The 13,948-nt window shown below is 45.9% G+C and overlaps 1 protein-coding gene across 1 annotated transcript in view; it reads right to left on the bottom strand.

Moving 5' to 3' along the window:
* Positions 1-13,948, bottom strand: part of LOC127442939 (gastrula zinc finger protein XlCGF17.1-like) — a 144,091-nt gene that overhangs the window by 40,609 nt on the left and 89,534 nt on the right. The window lies entirely within an intron of this gene.

The following is a 13,948-nucleotide window of genomic DNA, read 5'->3' as shown; positions in this document are numbered from 1 at the left end:
GTCCATCTAATCTGTCTGTGGATTGCAGTATTGACAACTCAATGACTATAACTGCCATGGTGTCCCGAGTAGTATCTCCACTAACAGCGGGACGATGTCCCAGCACACCATCTATGAAAGTTCACAGAACCATGGAAAGTAATTCTTTTGGGCACCGCTTTGTACATTGGGTGTTTTAACAGATTTGTACTGTGACCAAATTTTTTTAATTGATTTTTTTCCCCAAACCTGTACCGTTGTGTGCTGGAAACACAACCTGGGAAGTCTGGCGAAACTCTGCCTTTGACATTGAACCCACCTCAATAATCGGCGGGCACAAAGCCATTGGCCGTTGGCCCCGAAAAAGCTTAGAGGAGGCATGATGAAGCCTCGGAAGTGACAATGGGAACGCAACTGGCCCTGGCATGCACTAGCGCACCCTCATTTGGCCCGATAGTGGAAACGTGCTAATATGTTAAATGTTCCCTCTTACCTCTTGTGTTTTTTGTATAATTTTTTTTTTTCATGTCTAGTCTAGTCAGCCTGTTCTTGTCTGCCGTGGTCAGTTTTTGTGTCTTACAGACTTGTATATTTACCGTTTTCTCCATTGTGAGAGTTCTGGTTCTGTTTATCTTTTGTTTAATAAATACCTTGTTTTTACATTCCTCCGCTTGGGTCCTCCTTCCTACAAACAGTGACAAATTAGTCATTAAATGTGGTCTGATCTTCACCTAAGTTTGAATAATAGACAAACACAATCAGCTTAAAGTAATGACAGACAAATAATGCTCTTGTTCCTGTCAATACTTGGACCGGATAATAAAGAAATTCAGCCAATAAGTGCCCATTATAGATTACCATCTATGCAAAGTTACCAAAGCCTTTCTGTCAGCTCGAACAGTCTGGCCATTCTCTGTTGACCTCTCTCATCAACAAGGCGTTTCTGTCTGCAGAACTGCCGCTCGCTGGAAGTTTTTTGTTTTTGGCACTATTCTAAGTAAACTCTAGAGACTGTTGTGTGTGAAAATCCCAGGAGATCAGCAGTTACAGAAATACTCAAACCAGCCCGCCTGGCACCAACAATCATACCATGGTCGAAATCACTGAGATCACATTTTTCCCCATTCTAATGGTTGATGTGAACATTAACTGAAGCTCCTGACCCATATATGCTTGATTTCTGCACTACTGCCAAATGATTGGCTGATTAGATAATCACATGAATAAGTAGGTATACAGGTCTTTCTTATAAAGTGCTCAGTGTGTATACACTCACCTAGCACTTTATTAGGAACACCTGTACCTGTTAAATAAAATAATATATTTATTTATTGACAATACTTAGTGAGATCCATACAATTTTTATTGGAATGTCAGAGAATTTATCATAATAAAGGAAAAACTCAAGAGAAGTCTTGTTTACTCTAAGAGAAGAAAGTTTATTTTCAGCCTGGGAAAAAAAGCACAAGAGCAAGGTTTCCCCCTGAGCTGAGAAGTCACATCAACACATAATCAATCAAACTCAATTTATTTGGCCAGGTTAGCAAGAGACAGACTCAATGGATGTGGTGTCAGGCCTCCCAGAGGCATTTGTTTTAAATTATAAACATCAGAAAATGTCCAAAATGGGGAATATAAAGTGTCCATAGGATGGTCAAGCACATGAGTGGGATTTGGGGGGATTATCACTTACATGCCCACTCTGACCATAGGACCTGGTTGAGGAAGTAGCATTCGGATGGCTGAAGAGTGTGCACCTCTGGCTCTGGACTTCATATTCAGATAGGAGCATGGGAGGAGATGTCACTGGGGCAACACTTTGGAAGGGAGGAGGGATGTGGCGGAAGACCCGCCTCTCCCTCTCGTCATCGTTGCCCAACTTCTAAGGGTCGTTCTTCTACCAGGCTCACAATGGTGTGGACAGAAGAGGGGAGAGGTGCAATTTAATAAGCCTCAATTTGGCAGCGTATGATGAGGCATACATGATGTGAATATAGCCTCATCACCACTGCCATTAAAACGTAGAGTGTGCCTCTCCTCAGGAAGCCAGATTTTATATCCAGGTCCAGGAGCATGGGGAGAGTAATGGACGAATTATTTGTGCCAACCAACCTGCTCTCTGGAACCCTGGCGCAAGTTAGATGTGTTGCTGGGGATGACAGCACATGCCCACCCGACGGGCTAAGAAGCCAGGCCGCCCTTCCCCTCAGACGCTGCAGCCTCTGGAAAGATAGGCCGCCACAGAAGCTGCTGCCCCTTGCGCCCTTGAAGCTAGGAAGGGAGCATGTCCAATCGCCAGACCCATCTCAAGTCCTGGACCTTCTTAGTGACACTTCCCGAAGCCCCCATCTCACATCAAGGACACCAGATTCTCCCTTTGTTTTGGACAATTTCCACCTTGAACACTTTAATTCCCATATTTGGACATTTTATGTTGATTATTATTTAAAACAAAAGCCTCTTCGAGGCCCGATGTTATACCAAATGTGTCTGTCTCTTGCTCACCCCGCCACAACATTTATAAAAAATAAAAAGTAATAAAACACTCAATTTTATAAAACTGAGTCGAAAAAACATGCTGATTAACAGCTGCAATTACCTAAATACATTTATTTAAAAAAGAATGAAGACAAAGTTGACATATGCAGGGGTCAAGTGAATCTGTGATTTTTATTTGAACTGGTTCATTTAAACTGTAATAGTAATTTTTCACATTATTAATGTCCTGACTATACATTGTGATCAGTTGAATGCCACTTTGGTTAATAAAAGTACCAATTTCTTTCCATAAGAGCAAAATCTATACATTTTTTGTATAGTGTATATAAATTGTCCAAACGAATTACTAGAACCCCCGCATCCGCATTTGCGCTGGCGGAATCCTGGAGAATGACGTATTAGTGTATTTCTCCCTTATCTGACACACCCAATTCAGGTCTTGGAGTCTCAACTGATGAGTTGATGAGCTAAATCATAGAACTGACATAGAGGAAATCTCCACTATAGCAGTGCAATGCTGTGGCAGTCGCAATGAAAAGTTAAGGAAACAAACAAAGCAGCAACTGTGGAACATTTGGAAATAAAGCAAAGGAGAACAAAAGCTTCTGCAGTCTCCCTCAGATGTCATGTTTGTGTTTTAAACGCATCGCAGCGCTCAATGGGCCTCATTCATGAAAAAAAAAAATTAAATATGAAAGATTTGGGAGTAATTTCCACGTAAAATGGAGCTTCCTGAAATCTTTCCGGTGGATTCACAAACGCTTCATATTCCCCAGATTTGTTAGTACAACTGGTGTATGTTAGTGAATTACAAACATTCTTAAATAGAGTGCGTGTGCACGTTCATTCACAATTATCATAATCCACACCCATGATATGCCATATAAGGAAGGCTTCAGACTCACTAGTAAATGAGAATAGGAAGCTTTTAACATAAACACAGCAAAAAAAGAAACATCCTCTCAGTTTCAACTGCTTTTATTTTCAGCAAACTTAACATGTGTAAATATTTGTATGAACATAAAAAGATTCAACAACTAAGACATAAACTGAACAAGTTTCACAGACATGTGACTAACAGAAATGGAATAATGTGTCCCTGAACAAAGGGGGGGGGGGGGGGGGTCAAAATCAAAAGTAACAGTCAGTATCTGGTGTGGCCACCAGCTGCATTAAGTACTTCAGTGTATCTCCTCCTCATGGACTGCACCAGATTTGCCAGTTCTTGCGGTGAGATGTTACCCCACTCTTCCACCAAGACACTTGCAAATTCCCGGACATTTCTGCGGGGAATGGCCCTAGCCCTCACCGTCCGATCCAACAGGTCCCAGACGTGCTCAATGGGATTAAGATCCGGGCTCTTTGCTGGCCATGGCAGAACACTGACATTCCTGTCTTGCAGGAAATCACGCACAGAACGAGCAGTAAGGCTGGTGGCATTGTCATGCTGAAGGGTCATGTCAGGATGAGCCTGTAGGAAGGGTACCACATGAGGGAGGAGGATGTCTTCCCTGTAACGCACAGTGTTGAGATTGCTTGCGATGACAACAAGCTCAGTCCGGTGATGCTAGGACCCTCCACCTCCAAATTGATCCCGCCCCAGAGTACAGGCCTCGGTGTAACGCTCATCCCTTCAGCGATAAACGCGAGTCCGACCATCACCCCTGGTCAGACAAAACCGCGACTCGTCAGTGAAGAGCACTTTTAGCCAGTCCTGTCTGGTCCAGTGAAGGTGGGTTTGTGCCCATAGGTGACGTTGTTGTCAGTGATGTCTGGTAAGGACCTGCCTTACAACAGGCCTACAAGCCCTTGGTCCAGCCTCTCTCAGCCTATTGCAGACAGTCTGAGCACTGATGGATGGATTGTGCGTTCCTGGTGTAATTCGGGCAGTTGTTGTTGCCATCCTGTACCTGTCCCACAGGTGTGATATTTGGATATACCGATCCTGTGCAGGTGTTGTTACACATGGTCTGCCACTGCGAGGACGTTCAGCTGTCCTTACTGTCACCCTGTAGTGCTGTCTAAGGCGTCTCACAGTACGGACATTGCAATTTATTGTCCTGGCCACATCTGCAGTCCTCATGCCTCCATGCAGCATCCCTAAGGCACGTTCAGACAGATGAACAGGGACCCTAGGCATCTTTCTTTTGGTGTTTTTCAGAGTCATTAGAAAGGTCTCTTTAGTGTCTTAAGTTTTTATAACTGTGACCTTAATTGCCTACGGTCTATAAGCTGTTAGTGTCTTAATGACCGTTCCACAGGTGCATGTTCATTAATTGTTTATGGTTCATTGAACAAGCATGGAAAACATTGTTTAAACTCTTTACAATAAAGATCTGTAAAGTTATTTGGATTTTTACAAAATTATCTTTAAAATACAGTGTCCTGATAAAAGGACATTTATTTTTTTTGCTGAGTTTATATGTGAACAGTAATAAAAGTTTTTTATAATGGAGTGCATTCACGTTGTAAAATATTGATTTAGCACGGACTTGCATCTAAAAAGAAACTGAGGAACTTACTGTCATCTTTGCTGTCATCAGAGGTTCTTTTGTGAATTAAACAGTCTAAGAGATAAAAAAAAAAAAATTAAAAAATGATTTGACATGAAGCTTTAGTGTAAAACATGTTCAGTTCATGTCCACCACCTTCTCTGGTTCAGTTGAGCACATCGCCAGCATCTTTGGAGAAACTTCTCAAGTAAATCCAAGACTGTACTGTGATACTTCCCTTGCAACAGGAACAAAATTAAAAAATGGATAGAATGCCTGAAGAAGGTCTTTGACCGAAACACTGTAAGATATTACAGATTTAAAAGCTATTTGGTAGTGTGCAGGCTTTTTCTTCTTTTCCCCCGTTGTATTGTTTATGCACCTGCCCATGATGTGTTCATTTATTGTTTTACCACTGACCATACGTCAACTGAATGCGATTTACTGATGCCTATATCCTACTTAATTATTACATTTTAATAATAGATCTTATATCAAATTAAAAAATGTCCAGCCAGTCATGTTAGAGGGCATTATTATTATTACTATTTTCAGAGAAAATAAAATGCAAACCCATGTCCAGAACTTCTGCTGAAAATAAACAGAGATGGGGAAAAAAAAATTATACTTTGAAAAAAGAAATGCAAGCAACAAAGAAACTTTTCAAAATAAAACCTTTTTTTCTTTTTTTATTATTCGTTAGTTTATTTCACTCATTTAATTTCTTTTTTATTACATATTTCATTTGACTTCTATCAAACTGATAAAACAAAGGGAGCAGGTGTACATTTTGTTCGTACCGACTAACGTTTTGAAAATACGAAGTGTGCACAATACATTGTGACAAAAACCAAATGATTTTCACACTCTAATTCACTATTGTAACTACAATCACTCTATTATAATGTTATAAAGTACTGTATAATGTGATTAAGTTGAATCATAAACTAAATCATGTTAATAAATGCTGCAGCACTATGTTTTAACTGAATTAAGCCGGGTTCACACATCCTCCGTGAGTGGCGCATGAGTGGTCGCATTGGACGTTCACATTGGCCGTGTCTCTTCCGTGGGAAACAGCAGCGCCTCTGTGCAGAAAATAAAGTCATCTATGAGTCGCTGAGCTCACCATGAGCTGTGCGGTAAAAATAGGCTCAACGCCGAAACTATCCGCTCACTGCCACGTCTGGGACGCTTCACTGCGCAACTCACGTTTGCAGTGTAAACGGTGTCATTTGTTAATATGGGTGCCGAAAAGAAAATGGGCCGCTCACAGAGGATGTGTGAACCCCGCGTTAACTTCATCAATTTCAAATGTTACTATTTATGTGGTCAAATGTGTATACAGTACATGCAGAAAAGGCATATCGCTCTTCTGCTGGATACAATTTAATTTTCATATTATCCAAATACCAACAAACAAAAAGATTAGATAAAGCTGCCCCTGCCCAAGCTACACTGATTTTTGCAAAGTGCAAAATCAAAATAATGGAATGAGCAAAATAACATTATTTTTTAAGAAATATTTTTTTTAAACAGAGTCAATGTTTTGACTGATTAACTTTTAAACCCCCTATAGTGTAAATTAACTTTTAAACACCCTAAAGTAGACTACTCATAGACTCATAGGTCGTCCGAGTCATCCGAAACACCACAGTAACTCAGATTGTTATAGCGATGAGGACAACTTCTTCCCCTTCGCAGTGGGGGCACCTACATCCAACCAGTAGGCCGCTGGAGGAGCTTGAAAGGCGTCTAGGAGGACAAAGTCAGAGACTGTACCACTAGGGGCAGCTCGGCTCCAAGCGTGTGTCCCTGGGTTTTCTAGGGGCACATTTCTATGCGTTGTGCTAAAGAAGGGGCCCTCTTTGATGTCAGATGTGGTGCTGTGCATTTCAGCTGCACTTACCTGACCTGACTCTGCTCTTAGCTGGGGAGCTTCGAGCTGCCTGCGCAGTGTTTCATTTACCTTAAGCATTATCTTAATGTGCCTGGACTCTCTCAGCATGGGTGCACCTAACTTCTTGGTGCAGGCTGAGATTTTCCCTCTGCACCACTTGGTAGCTGTTCTGTAGCTGGGCCTGGTGCTCTGCGGTTTGCAGTTGGGTTCTGCAGTGATGAAGAGGGAACATTTGGCCCACGAGGTCCGGGACTGTGCGCTTTGGCTTACCGACCGAGTTGTCGACATAATCAACTAGTTCCTGCAATGCTTCATCACAACGATTAACACTGTAGCCGTTAAGGTTATCTCTCTCCACTATGGAGAGACAAAGGACAGCGAAGACCACATCTTGCAGTGCTGGGTTTTCTGACCTCTGAGGAGCTTCAGCTCCGGCCACGTGGGGTGATTGGCGATTCATTTTACTGGGGCAGTAAAAATGTTCACTACACAGTGGCTCTGATAGCTTGTTGTGTTACAGTTGCTGTAATGCTGACACGAACGTACAGGTGAGAGGCTTTGACCTGTGGCTTACGGGTTACTGTTATGCAATGTGTGAATTTCACTGCATTCTCTCCTTGGTGGACGTTAATTAGGTGACTTGGCACCTTTCTGTAACATCTAGGCGAAAGCGTTAGGAGTTAAATAACAACAACAGCAGACTATCGTAAACTTACCAACCCCTAATTCACTCTAAGAGCACTTTCACACCACACTGGCTTATGCTTGGCAAATCGTGAGAGAAGTCAATTGTCAAACAGAACCAAACTTTGAACTAATGATTCAAGTTATTACTTTGGATTCTTATGCATACACACTGTGACAAACTGGCACGTAGGATGCCTCGCACAGGGCACCATTAATGTTGCCGTTACGTTCAGGAGTTTTTATCAAATTGAATTATCAAATTCAATAGAATAATAATAAGGATTAATATCGCCGGGGCACCACCCTGGAATCAGCAACTAATAACCAGACAGTATTGCAGTCTCAATATAGAATTATTCTCTTAGGAAAGTCAACGTCCGGAGAACATCGACATTCAAAAGGAAAACAATGAAGGCTTGAATCCGAGCACTGACATCCCCTGCCAGCCCTTGACACAGGTGTATGCAAAACAAATCAAAACACTTCCCCTTAAAATATAACAAAATTTATTGATGCAGTAATATAAATTAATAATCAATACAATGCAGTCAATAAACTTCCGACTTCCAACTACAAACTAAACAGTAACATGGTTAGATATGGTAACAAAATAAGCCTATAATACATGAGAGGAAGGTATTGTGTGTGTGAATGAGTGTGTGAGTGTGTGTGTAAGGAGTGACGCGCACAAAATGGCAGACATGGCTCTCGTGGAGAGTACGTCATGTGAGGTTTACGGCCAGAGCATATAGCCGTGAATGTGGGCAGAGAGGCTGGTTAATGGCGTCTGCCTGTTAAGCACGTCTCCACTAGCCAAATGTGTGTGCGGGTATGTTTGTGAGGGGTCGCGTGTGTGTGCGGTTAGTACGAGAGAGAGAGAGAGAGAGAGAGAGAGAGAGAGAGAGAGAGAGAGAGAGAGAAGAGTGACGGCACCGAAGCCGGTTTTTGCGATCGTGGGGGAAGGCAACTTTTAGTTTATCACTCAGAGATGCGGTGAATGGCTCATAATCCATCCCATGGTCTTTTGTTCTTTAATGGATAAACTCAGTGTGCTGGTCTCACCTGCGATGGCGGAAATACACAACAGTCCAACGTGGTTGGACTACAACACAGCAAATCTCATTCATGGTAACAGTACGTTACAGTAATACCTTGAGTACTATTAGAAGCAATGAGCGGGCTCGGCGGTCTGTAAACTGTACAACCAATAACCTTGATACACAAGAATAACACACTCTAATAATCTATCTCTGCCCAGACGTAAACCTGTTAATTGAATCACACGAGGACGGGGGTAGAACGTGTGTTCATCCATTGTTTGACTCCGACTCGGTTCCTCGAAGCTCAGGTGATGATGGGAGGCCGTTTCCTCGCTCTGTCTGCATATTTGAAATGTTCGAAAGAGGCGATTCTCAGTTCAGTGTACTGTTAACTCGGGAACTGCGGTGATGAAAAGCAGATATCACTAGTTCTAGGATCATATTACTCCCTGTTATCGGGTCAAGTTGAAGAGTCAGGCATGTCCGAGAGACAGGTTAAGATAGGGTAACTTGTGGATCAGTGTTGTTTCAAGATGCAAACTATTTCAAACAATTCAGTCTGAATGATGTTGGTTTCATGTCTCTATCTCCTTTAAAAAAAAGCTATTACAAAAAGAAGGTTTAGTCCAGAGACATCGAAGCACTTACCTGGCTCCTGACGCCCACCATAAGATTAGTCGAGGAGGGGGGAGGAGGAACATCGTCCCCGCAGTCCGTCGGAACCAACCTGGTGTGGTCATGTTTGTGCCACAGCTGGGCATGCAGGGGTGGGGGGTCCGCCACTGGAGTGCCAAACCTGCCAAAATTGACAGTGGACGGCGGTTGTGATGACGGCCGTGCGCACCTGACATGTGACCCAGAGAACGAGGAAACCACTCTTTTGTTGAAGTTTCGGGTACCGCAGCCTCCCGGCCCTCCACCGGGGGATGGAGTGGTCTGTCTACCAGCTCCGTAAAAGCGGGTCTCCTCGCCCCTGATTCGCCCATCTCAGGGGCGCTTCAAAGCCTTCCTAGGGTTCTTAGCGGCCGGCCGTGAGACGGGTGGCGTCTGCTTCCTGTGGTGGGCTCCACGCTGGGGCCGGACCGTGGGGGCGGGCTGCGGTGGAGCCGGTGATGTTGCTGCAGGAGGATGCCCTTGGCGACAAGCAGATGGGGTGCGGGGTCTTGAGCCGTGCCGGGGCAGGATGTGTTGAATGGCCTCCGTCTGCTGCTTCACCGCCGAGAACTGCTGGGCAAAGTCCTCGATGGTGTCCCAGAACAGGCCAACCTGGGAGATGGGGGCGTCAAGGAACCGTGCCTTGTCAGCCTCTCTCATGTCGACCAGGTTGAGCCAAAGGTGGCGACCACCATGGTGGATATTGCCTGCCTGAGATACTGCGCCGTGACCTTTGTCACCCGGAGAGCGAGGTCGGTCGCCGAGCACAGTTCCTGCATCAATCCTGGGTCAGAACTACCGTCATGCAGCTCTTTTAGTGCCTTGGCTTGGTGTACCTGCAGGAAAGCCATGGCAGGCAGGACAGAGGCGGCTTGTCCAGCGGCACTGTAGGCCTCAGCCGTCAGAGACGATGTAAACCTACAGGCCCTGGAAGGGAGCTTCGGGCGCCCATGCCAGGTGGTGGCGCTCTGCGGGCACAAGTCCACCACGAGCACCTTATCAACCTGAGGGATCACCGAATACCCCTTGGACGCCACACCATCGAGGGTAGTGAGAGCAGGGGAGCTGAAAGATCAGGACCGGGTAGTAAAAGGTGCCCCCCACGATCTTGTCAGCTCCTCTTGCACTTCCGGGAAGAAAGGAACCGGGACGGGGCGTGGCCATGAGTGGCGCTCTGGGCCCAGGAACCAATCATCGAGCCGTGAGGGTTCAGGGGAGAGTGGAGGGTTCCACTCTAGCCCGACACTCACGGCTGCCCGGGAAAGCTTGTCTGTCATCTCCGCATCGGCCTGAAACTGGGTCACCACACCCGAAGGGGGAAGCCCAGCCGAAGCCTCCGTGTCAGAGTGGACGAGCCCGCTCTCCGATGCTGCACTCGATAGCTCATCATCTTCCCGGTCCCCGAATAAAAGGTCGAACTCACCCTGAGACGAGCCGGCGGTCTCATCCGAGAGCCTGACCGGGGCAAGCGAGCGTGCCGAGGAATGGGAGGTCCGTGGGGGGTTACCCGGCGGAGGTGGTCCCATTGGAGTCCCCAAATCGCCCCCAGTGCAAACCAACGCGGCCTCATACCCGTAGGTAGACAGACCGAGGCGGGGAGCCGCTGGGGTGGCTTGCTTTCTTACGAAGGCAAGCTGCGACCGCAACGTTGCCATGGTCATGTTCTCGCAATGAGGACAATGAGGTTCTCGCAATGAGAACGAAGTCTCCGCGTGGGCAGCGCCCAGACACGTAAGACAGCGATTGTGACCATCAGAAGCGGAGAGATTACGACCGCAACCAGGAATAATACATAAGCGGAAAAGCATCTTTAAAAAGACGTTCCGTGTGTGCCGCTCTTTTAGAATTTAAAATATACTCTTTTAGAATATACTCTATTTTTTTTTTTCTGCCAAAGCGCCCAAGGGCGTTCTCTGCACTCCACGGATGCAGAGGGGGAGATGCCGCTGAAATGCGCTGTAAAATCCAGCAGTTTGAGGTGATCGGTAGGGAGAATTTAATTCAGTGCACTGAATGCAAATTATCAGCTCTAAAGAGAAAATCTGAATGAGTGGTTGCATACCAGCTCCTTTTATACCCGTATGTCTGGGGGAGTGGCATGCAAATTCCACTTGCCAATTCCCATTGGCCTTTTTTCAAAAAGCAGAGGTGTTTGGGGTTCCAAAGAGTGAACCCTAGTGACACAACGTCGATGTGTACATCCGACGAGATTGTCCCCTTGGTCTCCCTTGACCGGAGCTTGGACGCGTGGCTTGCGCTTTTCAATCCGTCGCAATGGCTGGTCCGGACCGTCCGGCTTGGCTACGCGATTCAGTTCGCCAGGTGTACGCCCTGGTTCAGCGGCATGCATTTCACCTCGGTGAAGGGTGAGAACGCTGCTACCTTGCACACGGAGATCGCTACCCTCCTACGGAAGGATGCGATAGAGCCTGTCCCTCTGGCCGAGATGAAGAAGGGGTTTTACACAGACTCCCGTTCAAGATGCTGACGCAAAAACACATTCTAGCAAGCGTCCGGCATCAAGATTGGTTCGTGGCGGTAGACCTGAAGGACGCGTACTTCCACGTCTCGATTCTACCTCGACACAGACCCTTCCTGCGGTTTGCATTCGAGGGTCAGGTGTATAAGTACAAGGTCCTCCCTTTCAGCCTGTCCTTGTCCCCTCGCGTCTTCATGAAGATCGCAGAGGCAGACCTTGCCCCGCTAAGGGAAGTGGGCATTCGCATCCTCAGTTATCTCGATGATTGGCTAATCCTAGCTCACTCTCGGGATGTGTTGTGTGCACACAGGGACCTGGTGCTCTTGCACCTCAGCCGACTTCGGGGCTTCGGGTCAACTGGGAAAAGAGCAAGCTCCTCCCGGTTCAGAGCATCTCTTTTCTCGGCTTGGAGTTGGACTCAGTCTTGTTGACGGCACGCCTCACAAAAGAACGCACACAGTCGGTGCTGACCTGTTTGAAGGCATTCAGACAGAAGACAGCGGTTCCACTGAAACTGTTTCAGAGGCTCCTGTGGCATATGGCATCCTCAGCGGTGGCCACTCCGCTCGGGTTGATGCATATGAGACCACTTCAGCACTGGCTTCAGACTCGAGTCCTGAGATGGGCATGGCACTGCGGGACACATCGCGTGGCCATCACGCCGATCTGTCATCGCCTCTTCAGCCCTTGGACCGACCTCACGTTTCTACGGGCAGGCGTTCCCCTAGAGCAGGTCTCCAGGCACGTTGTGGTTACGACAGACGCCTCCAAAATGGGCTGGGGCACTGTACGCAACGGGCACGCAGCCGCCGGCTCATTAAAGTCTGTTCTGCAGCATTTTGTGACTCTAAATCTTTAGATGAACAATTTTGCATGGTGCCTTCCCAAATTCAAATTAAACAGTCCATTTTTAAATTTGAAACTGCATTTTTTTTTTTACTCTTTGCTACAGAAAACTTACCATAAATGTTTGTCATTTCAAAGAAAACCAAATGGAAGAAACCAAGTTAAAACTGAACACAATCTTGTTGCTGTTTTTTTGCTTTGCATTAAAGCTCCACCATACTGCAGAAGACCATACTGCAGATGCCTTATGGTGAGTTGTTTACTCATTCATTTTGCCAAATTGCAAAACATTTAGACACGTTGACCATGACAAAGCTGTTAGAGATTGAGCTCTTTGTTCCTTTTGAGAGGAATTCAAAGAAAGCTTCAGCTTGAAGTCCTCTTTTATTTTCTTCAAGTGTAATGTAGGCTCCATTTTTAAGGTGGTGTACATGCTTAAAAAGAATAAACTTTTTTTCTTAACAGCATTTACTTTTACTTTCAATACTTAAGTACTTTTAATATTAGAAACTTCTCCACATGGCATACTTCCGACAAAGTTCGGCAAGTCCATGTGACGTATTTCCACTCAAAATACCCCCCCCCCCCCCTTTCTGGGCTGGGTGTGGTCTCCGCGGTGTCTTCCCCTTGGGAGGGACACCCCCCCGACGTAGACCTGGTGGCCCCAGTTGGTTAATTCCTCTTTTTTTGGGGTGAGGAAAAAAAGAGGATAAGAGGCCACGACTGGGCTAGCCTGTCTCTATCTTTTGGGCAGTCGACTTGTCCCCAAAGGGCTGTTCGACATTCATAACAGCGTTAGGTGTCGGCCTGGTGCGCTGGCTACGAGGCACACAGTGGTCTGCCCGTCACACACCGCCAGTTCACGTAACACAGTTCAGCCAGTTGCGGCGTTTCGTATAGGGACCCCTTGTGTCACTACGTCGACACAACGTCGAGCGAGTGACAGATAGGGAACATCCTGGTTACTTGCGGGACCTTGTCTCGGCTCCTCAGCACAAAACCTGAATGAGTGGTTGCATACCAGCTCCTTTTATACCTGTATGTCTGGGGAGTGGTATGCAAATACCACTTGCCAATTTTCATTGGCCTTTTATCAAAGACCAGAGGTGTTTCGGGCTCCCAAGAGTGACCCCTAGTGTCACTACATCGACACAACGTCGAGTGAGTGATAGATAGGGAACAACAGAAGAGCAAGAAAAGGGAAGGATAAAGACATTGGGATTCCCTAGGTACAAATGTCTTAATGGGCTCACTGTGGAAATGAGTGGCACATCACGACGTGTCAAAAGTGCTGTCATGCACATGCAACTAGAAAGTGTTGATTATAATATAATCAGAGGGATCTTTATCATGTCACAATGTGTTCTTCAAG

The sequence above is a fragment of the Myxocyprinus asiaticus genome, chromosome 6 (assembly GCF_019703515.2).
Source record: "Myxocyprinus asiaticus isolate MX2 ecotype Aquarium Trade chromosome 6, UBuf_Myxa_2, whole genome shotgun sequence".
Classification (NCBI taxonomy): domain Eukaryota; kingdom Metazoa; phylum Chordata; class Actinopteri; order Cypriniformes; family Catostomidae; genus Myxocyprinus; species Myxocyprinus asiaticus.
This window is presented reverse-complemented; position numbering and strand designations above follow the sequence as displayed.